The following is a 7,604-nucleotide window of genomic DNA, read 5'->3' as shown; positions in this document are numbered from 1 at the left end:
GGCTTTGAGCCTTGTTGAATAACTTTAAACCCAAAGAATATATTACCATTGCCTATAGAGTGGAGGGTTGGGGTGTTTGGGTATATTGCCTACTCCACAAATTGTTATCAAGTAATCGAAGAATCACACTACACTACTTTGCCCTAGATTCTTCAACATGACAAACTAACTTTATCATGCACCTTCAATAAGTATAGTTTGACAATACAATAGAACCTCTTCTAATTTGATGCTAAAGAGGGCTTCTTCCTTACCTAGTGTACAATGTCATATGATCAATTTTGTAGCAAATGCATCTCATAATGCAATATTAATCGACCATAGAGATCCACCTTAAACCTAGAGATACTATGCAATGAGAGGGATAAAAATTGCAGATAAAAACCTCTTGATGCATTAAAAAATTGACGTCAAAATGGATCTATAATTTATTATTTTATTATTAATATTATCATGTTGCTTAGCTTTTTTCTTTTTAACATTTGGCAATAGACATTTTTTTCACTTTCATTAAGTTATGTGACACACCTTTCTTGTACATCTCTCTTTTCACAATTACACATTATACATCATTTTTTAGTCATTAAGTTGCTGGAAAGTTAGAAATAAGAACAACCATTTTTAATGCAATATGTTATACAATTGAATAAAATGAATGTGAATAAGCAATATCATAAACCTTGAACGATATTATTATTAAAAAAATAAAAAATAAAATATTTTTATCAACTTTACTATTAATTTAAGGTGTTAATGCAAAAAAAAATATTTGAATAAATCTCCCCTAATTAAATAAAAGGTTGGATGACTCATATACATATGCAAGTCATTCTCATGGAACACAAACAACTACTAGTGTAAGATGCACTAAATATTTATTGTATTAATTGGTTATACTTGACATGCTCTTTTAAACAAAAGCTAAGCATTTCAACATTGCCATGTCATAGTGTAAAATGTAAAATTTATTGTACTTGTTCAACTTATATATATATCATCAATGCTCGATGCTCACCAAAGTGGGAATTCAAGTCAGATTTAGTGTCATTTTGTCAACCATTGAGTGAAATTCCTTGAAAAATCTTATTTTAATTTTTACACAAATCCATATTATCTACATCATAAAAATTGTACACAAAAGTCAATTAGGTTTATCTCAGGTAGTTGGAAGGAATGATTGTTCCCCATGGAGATTCAATTTCTGCAACATGTTGAACTCATATTGAATATATTGTTGCAATGGCTTTGAGCCTTGTTGAACAACTTTAAACCCAAATAATATATTACCATTGCCTACGGAGTGGAGGATTAGGGTGTTTGGTTATATGGGAAAAAATAAAATAAAAAAGTTGTATAAGAGAACTCCTCAAGATTTTATCAATTGATAAGTGTTACTGTTGTCATGGTATTGTTGACAATCTAGCATGTGGCATAGGGTCGTGATTCAATTCCCACAAAGTCAAGAGGAATAAGTCTGCATGGCACACTTTGTTTTGGATATCATTTTCAAAATAGAAGAAAAATACCTTAAAATTTTCCAAAAAACAATTTTTATTTTATTTTTTGAATATGGTTCACGGACACTAGAGATCAGTGGTTGCTACATCCACATCCATAGAGATAATCCTAAGCAGATCCACCAGAAGGGATCACTTTAAATCCCGCCAGTTTATTTGACTAGCATAACCCCAAGAGCATCGAGAATTGACCCTGTGACCTCCCATAAGCAAGGTGCTTATACGACAATACTCGACCAATTAAACTAACCCTTAGGGATATAATTTTTTTATTGTACTATAAACTATATTTATTTTTTCATTTACATTTAAAATTCAATGAGATGAAATTAATCATAATTCACTTTTACAAAACCCCATTAAATTTGATTACTATAGTTATTGTGATATAGTTATTGTGATTAACTCGCTGAGTTTCATTATAAAGGCAATTTTGTTAAGACATTATTCAAAAGAAATAGTTTTTAAATAATAACTCATTAAACATATAAACATTACAATTATATAAAATATTAAGATAAATAAATTTATTTAACAAAACATACCACATTTTTCTTATGTCATTTTCTTAATCCCTATTTCAGCCGTATGTTTCCTACATGGCACATTGCTGCGATGGAGGGAAATGGGCTGTCCGGGGGTCTAGTTGTTCTATGGGATCCGTCTTGGATATCGGCTAAGGCATTCAAATGCTTTGCTGGTATCCTTCTTCTGGCTAAATTTCGGGGCATGGCTGGTATTGTTCACATTCTGAATGTTTATGCCCCATACAAGGATCGTCTTTCATACTGGAACCGGTTCTTATCTTCTGAGCTAATGGAAATTGACTCTTTACTGATAGCAGGTGATTTGAACTGTACCTTGAGTAATGATGAAGTATGGGGCAGGGGTAGAAAAAATGATCCAGTGGGTGGGATCATAAGAGAGGCTATTCTCCAGAACAATTTTGTGGATGTTTGTCCCTCCATGATGGCCCCTACTTGGGATAATGGGAGATCTGAGAACGCATATCTTGCAAAAAGACTTGACTGCTTCCTTATTCATGACAGCCTAATGGACCGACTTGGGCTTCCTTCATCAAATATTTTAAATAGCTTTATCTCTGATCATAGGCCTATTTCCCTTCAATGGAAATCTCAGTGCCACAGGAAGGGTTTTCCCTTCAAGTTCAACAGAGTGTGGTTGGAGGATGCTAAGTTCAATAATATGGTTCAGGAGTCCTGGCTTTCTTCTCCTCCTCTTGACCAGTGCTCTCATGCCTTGTCGTTCCTGACCCGTCTTGGATCCCTCAGGAAAAGTGTAAAGATTGGCAACATAAAAAGAAGTATTCAAACAGAATAGATCTTCAAGATATTAATAGGGAGCTTGATAGAATAGCGGGGAGATTTACTGATAACAAAATTTCATTGGAACTATGTTCCCGTATAAGGGAATTGGAAAGAAGAAGGCATAATCTCCTGGCTATTGAAGAAGCTACCTGGAGACTGAAAAGTAGAGCGATTTGGTTAAAAGAGGGTGATAGGAACACGAAATTTTTTCACAGATATGCCAACAAAAGACGAGAAATAAATACTATTTGGGAGATAAAAGACGAGGAGGGCAACATGTTGCTGTCTCAGGAAGAAATCACAAAAGAGGCAGTTAAGTTTTTTCAGAATTCTTACAAAAGGAATGGGGACAGCAGGATTGAGGATATTCTCTGGGGTATAGACCCTTTTCCTTCCATGTTTGACGTGGAACAAAATGATCTATTGTATGCCAATGTGACTGAGGAGGAGCTCTTGGCGGTCATGAAGTCTTTTAAAAAATATAAAAGTCCGGCGTCGGATCGCTGGACGATAGATTTTTTCATTCATTTTTTCGACCTTATAAAAAAGGACCTTTTGGGTATGGTAGAGGAATCCGGGTTTACGGGGAATATAAACCATATTATCTCTTCTACCTTCATTACCTTAATCCCAAAAAAAAAGATCCACTCTCCTTTTCAGATTTCAAACCCATTTCTTTATGCAATACCATATATAAAATTATTTCCAAAATCATATCAAGAAGGATCAGGGACATTTTATCAAACTACTTGACTCAGGAACAACATGGTCTCCTCAAGAGAAGGAACATTCTGGAAGCTATCGCAATCACTCAATAATACCTACACTCTCCGCACACAAAAAAAAATTGAGGCGACCATCCTAAAAATAGATTTTAAGAAAGCCTATCACTGCCTCGATTGGGGATTTTGTAGGTGTCTTCTTATCAAAATTGGCCTAAATAATCAAAGCACAAATTGGATAATGGCTTGTGTGGAAAATGTTAACTATGCCATTCTAAACAATGAAATCCCTTCCACTTTTTTCTCTACTGCCAGAGGTCTAAGATAGAGATGCTCTCTATCTCCCCTTCTGTTCATTCTAGTAATGGACTCTTTAAGCCTCCATATAAAAAGAGTAGTCAGGGAAGGTAGGTGTCATCCTCTCAAAAACAGCAAAGGAAACTATATTTCTCATAACTTATTTGTGGATGACATTTTGATTTTTGCAATGCTTTGCCGGAATTCCTAGATCTGTGTGCATGGAATATTGGAAAGATTTCAAAGAGCTACAGGTTTAATTATAAATGACGGCAAGTCTTCTTTCTACCATGGTGATGTGAATATGGAAAATATTGAATATCTGGTCCAACTCTTCAATATTGAAGCGAAACCATTTAAAGATGGCATGAAATACTTGGGGTATCACCTTAAACCATCGGGATATACAATCACAGACTGGATGTGGATCTATGACCGGTATTTCAGGAGGATAGCAGGATGGGAATATAAATGTCTATCAATCGCTAGGAGGATGATTCTAACACAATCAGTGCTGGCCCAGCTATTGGTTTATTGGGCCCACTTATTTATTATTCCGGCAAGTATTATACATAAACTGAACAGATTAACAGCGAATTTTATATGGGGGGGTAACAATGAGAGAATAAAATTTTACCTTTCCAAACTATCAAACCTTACTCTTGCAAAGACGCTAAGTGGGTGGGGAATCATTGATATCCAAAAGTTTGGTTTGGCTCTGCTATGCAAATCGATATGGAGAGGACTTTTAGGGGATAGTCTGTGGAGTAGGTCCATAAGAATGAAGTATATGGGCAATAGAGATATTTCTTATTGGTACAGGAAAAGTACGATTGGATCTTCTCATGGATCAACTATCTAGAGAAGCTTCCGTAAGATTGAGCAGTTTTTCCTCCATAATTTAGTGTGGAGCTTTCAAACAGGAAACAAAATAATTATTGGGCAGGATCCTATTGCGGGTGGCGAAGTCAATATATCTCTCTCTCAGCAGCTATTACAGTTTCTCCATCGTAAAGGTATCTTTTACTGGGGGCAGGTCATTGATGATTGGCAGGGTCCCATCCCCATATGGAAAAATGCCTTAGTATTGGGCCTAAATGGTCTCCTAGCACATCAGTGGAATCAATTAATCTGGTCAATGTGGAATAGGGGAATTTGTAGAACTGAAACGAAGGACGTTCTTATCTGGAAGGGGAACAAGGGTAAGTTGAATGTCTATGTAAAAGATATTTATTTATCTCTTCTAAAGGCTCATATTCCTCAACCTGAAAACATTTTCCCCATCTCCTTTTGGAAATCTGGGACTCCATATAAGATTATCATATTTGCTTGGCTTGTTTTTCATAATAAAAATTTAACATGGGACAACCTGCAAAAGAGGAACTGGCATGGTCCTGCTATCTGCTTAATTTGCAAAGCGGAGGAAGAAAACAATCTTCACATTTTCCTAAAATGTGTTCATTCCCAGGAGCTTTGGAGGAATCTGGCCACTTACTTTGGTTTCATAAATATATCTCATTCATCACTAAAAGAAGCATTAATCTGGTGGAGTAATCAGAAAGAGATTTGGCGGCCTGTTCCTTTACTTGTTTTATGGTCAATCTGGAAATGGAGGAATAAGGCATTATTTCAAAACTGCAAAGAAAGTTTTAAATCTGTTTTTGAAATCATTATTTCTCAGTACAACTCCCTTTCTCCTTCCATCTCTCAGCAGAAAAAAGAAAAGGCAAAGGAACAAATTCATACACCTGGCCAGATGGGTATTCCTAGAGCTTATTTTGATGGGGCTGCACAAAATGGTATATGTGCCTATGGTGTCTACATTATTACAAAGGAAGATCAACGAATAGCCATCTATTGGAATGGGGGAGAAGAAACTAATAACAAATCGGAAGCAATGGCTCTATCAGGGCTTCTTTTGTTCAGTGTTTTCCTAAATATAGAGTCCCTGCAGATCTATGACGACTCCAAACTCATAATAGATCATGTAAATGCCAAGCATTCCATAAAAAATCAAAATCTGTGATGGATGAACAGAATCGATTCCCTCTGGAAAACCAGAAAGGATTACACTATAAATCATGTGGACAGGTCCCAAAATACTCTGGCAGATGAACTATCAAATAAAGAACTTCAAACTCAAATTGGTAAATGGGAAATGATTATAACAATGGGGGACGAAAAGCACCAAATTCAAGATTTTTCACTTTCAGGTACATAATTCTCTCTCATCACACATCAGGCCCTGGTATGTACCATGCACCTGGTTTTTTGTATTTCTCAATGGCACAAGCTTCACAGTGTTGTAAGTATTGCCTATTTTGGTTTTTATCCATTTTCCAAAATCTTCTTGGTAATTTTCTGTATGGTATAGATTTGTTTCCTGCACCTTCGCAAGTTGACTTTTTATCGAGCTGTATGTACTAGCTCTCTACTTCCCTGTTTTGTAATTTGGACTCAATCGTTATAATATAATCATGCTTTTTTCGTACTGAAAAATGATGAGTTGAATTTTTTGCTATTTCAATTTTACATATTTACATATTTCTGTTTGATGATTTGAATTGTGATTTTCAATATATAATGAATTAAATCTTTTGTTAATCTTATTTTAGATACATAAATGTTGTTTTCATAATTTGAACTATAATTTTAAACAGAGGACTACTTAAACTTTTTGGTAATTCGTTATATTTTAGTTATCCCATAAATGTTGTTTAATAATTTAAACTTTCATTAAATTTATAATATCCTAGAATTATACATTATAACTCAATTGTGTGAAGGTACTTTGAAAAAGGAAGTTTCATAATTTCAACTTTCATTAATTCTATAATATATATTATAGAAATATATTATAACTCAAATGTGTAGGCGAGTGTAGGGATACATACAGAGTCTCCACATGCTGTAACACTGGATCACCCCCACATAGCATCAAAAGTGGTTAAAAACATTCACCTTCCATCGTACAATACAGATGTTTAAGTACTGAAAATGACAAAAATGCCAAGGTCGGTCCTCTTACAGATGCCCATGATAGGGTTAACATAAAACATAAATGAAAGTCGATGCCCATGATAGGGTTAACATAAAACATAAATGAAAGTCGCCTGAAATGGCAGAAATTATGGGTAGGGCCCTCTTACAATGCAGACAGTACACTTGAAATAAAACAAAAACGGAGGTTGGTATAACGAGGTTAGGTTACTTGTGAGATTACAACAAGAAAAAGAGGTAGGGATGTGAATCAGATTGTGCTCAATTCCCCAAAAAAGATTTCTTTGTGTTAATGTAACCAATTTATTATGATAAATTGTGATGTCTGAGCTTAGGCAACATGTCTCAGGGAGGAAATGGATAAAGGAAGGTGCAAATCTGGGCTAATTTTGGCAAAGTAGAAATTACAGAGTCGCAGCTTACAAAGGATTTGGCATAACTAGGACAGGTTAACAAACAAAATAACATCTTATATTAATAATTCTGTGACTTTAATATAGGTTTCTGTAAATAAAGGGATTCAATCTTGTGGGATTCCCTCAACTGTGACTTCAAAATAGGTTTCGCTGTAAATAAAAGGACTCAACCATGTGAAATGTCTTCGAGGAAAGGCACTGTGCAAAAATGTTTTCGCTTGAGAAGTTGAAAGAAATGGTAACTTCCTGCTTATTGAATTCAAGTTTTCATAAGTTAGAGCAATGAGCTTGATCTTGAATTCGCAAAATTCAATGCATTCAAAT

The sequence above is a fragment of the Pinus tabuliformis genome, chromosome 2_2, assembly GCF_031772625.1.
Source record: "Pinus tabuliformis cultivar Carrire ecotype Pingquan chromosome 2_2, CPIR1, whole genome shotgun sequence".
Classification (NCBI taxonomy): domain Eukaryota; kingdom Viridiplantae; phylum Streptophyta; class Pinopsida; order Pinales; family Pinaceae; genus Pinus; species Pinus tabuliformis.
Note: the sequence above shows the minus strand (reverse complement) of the source record.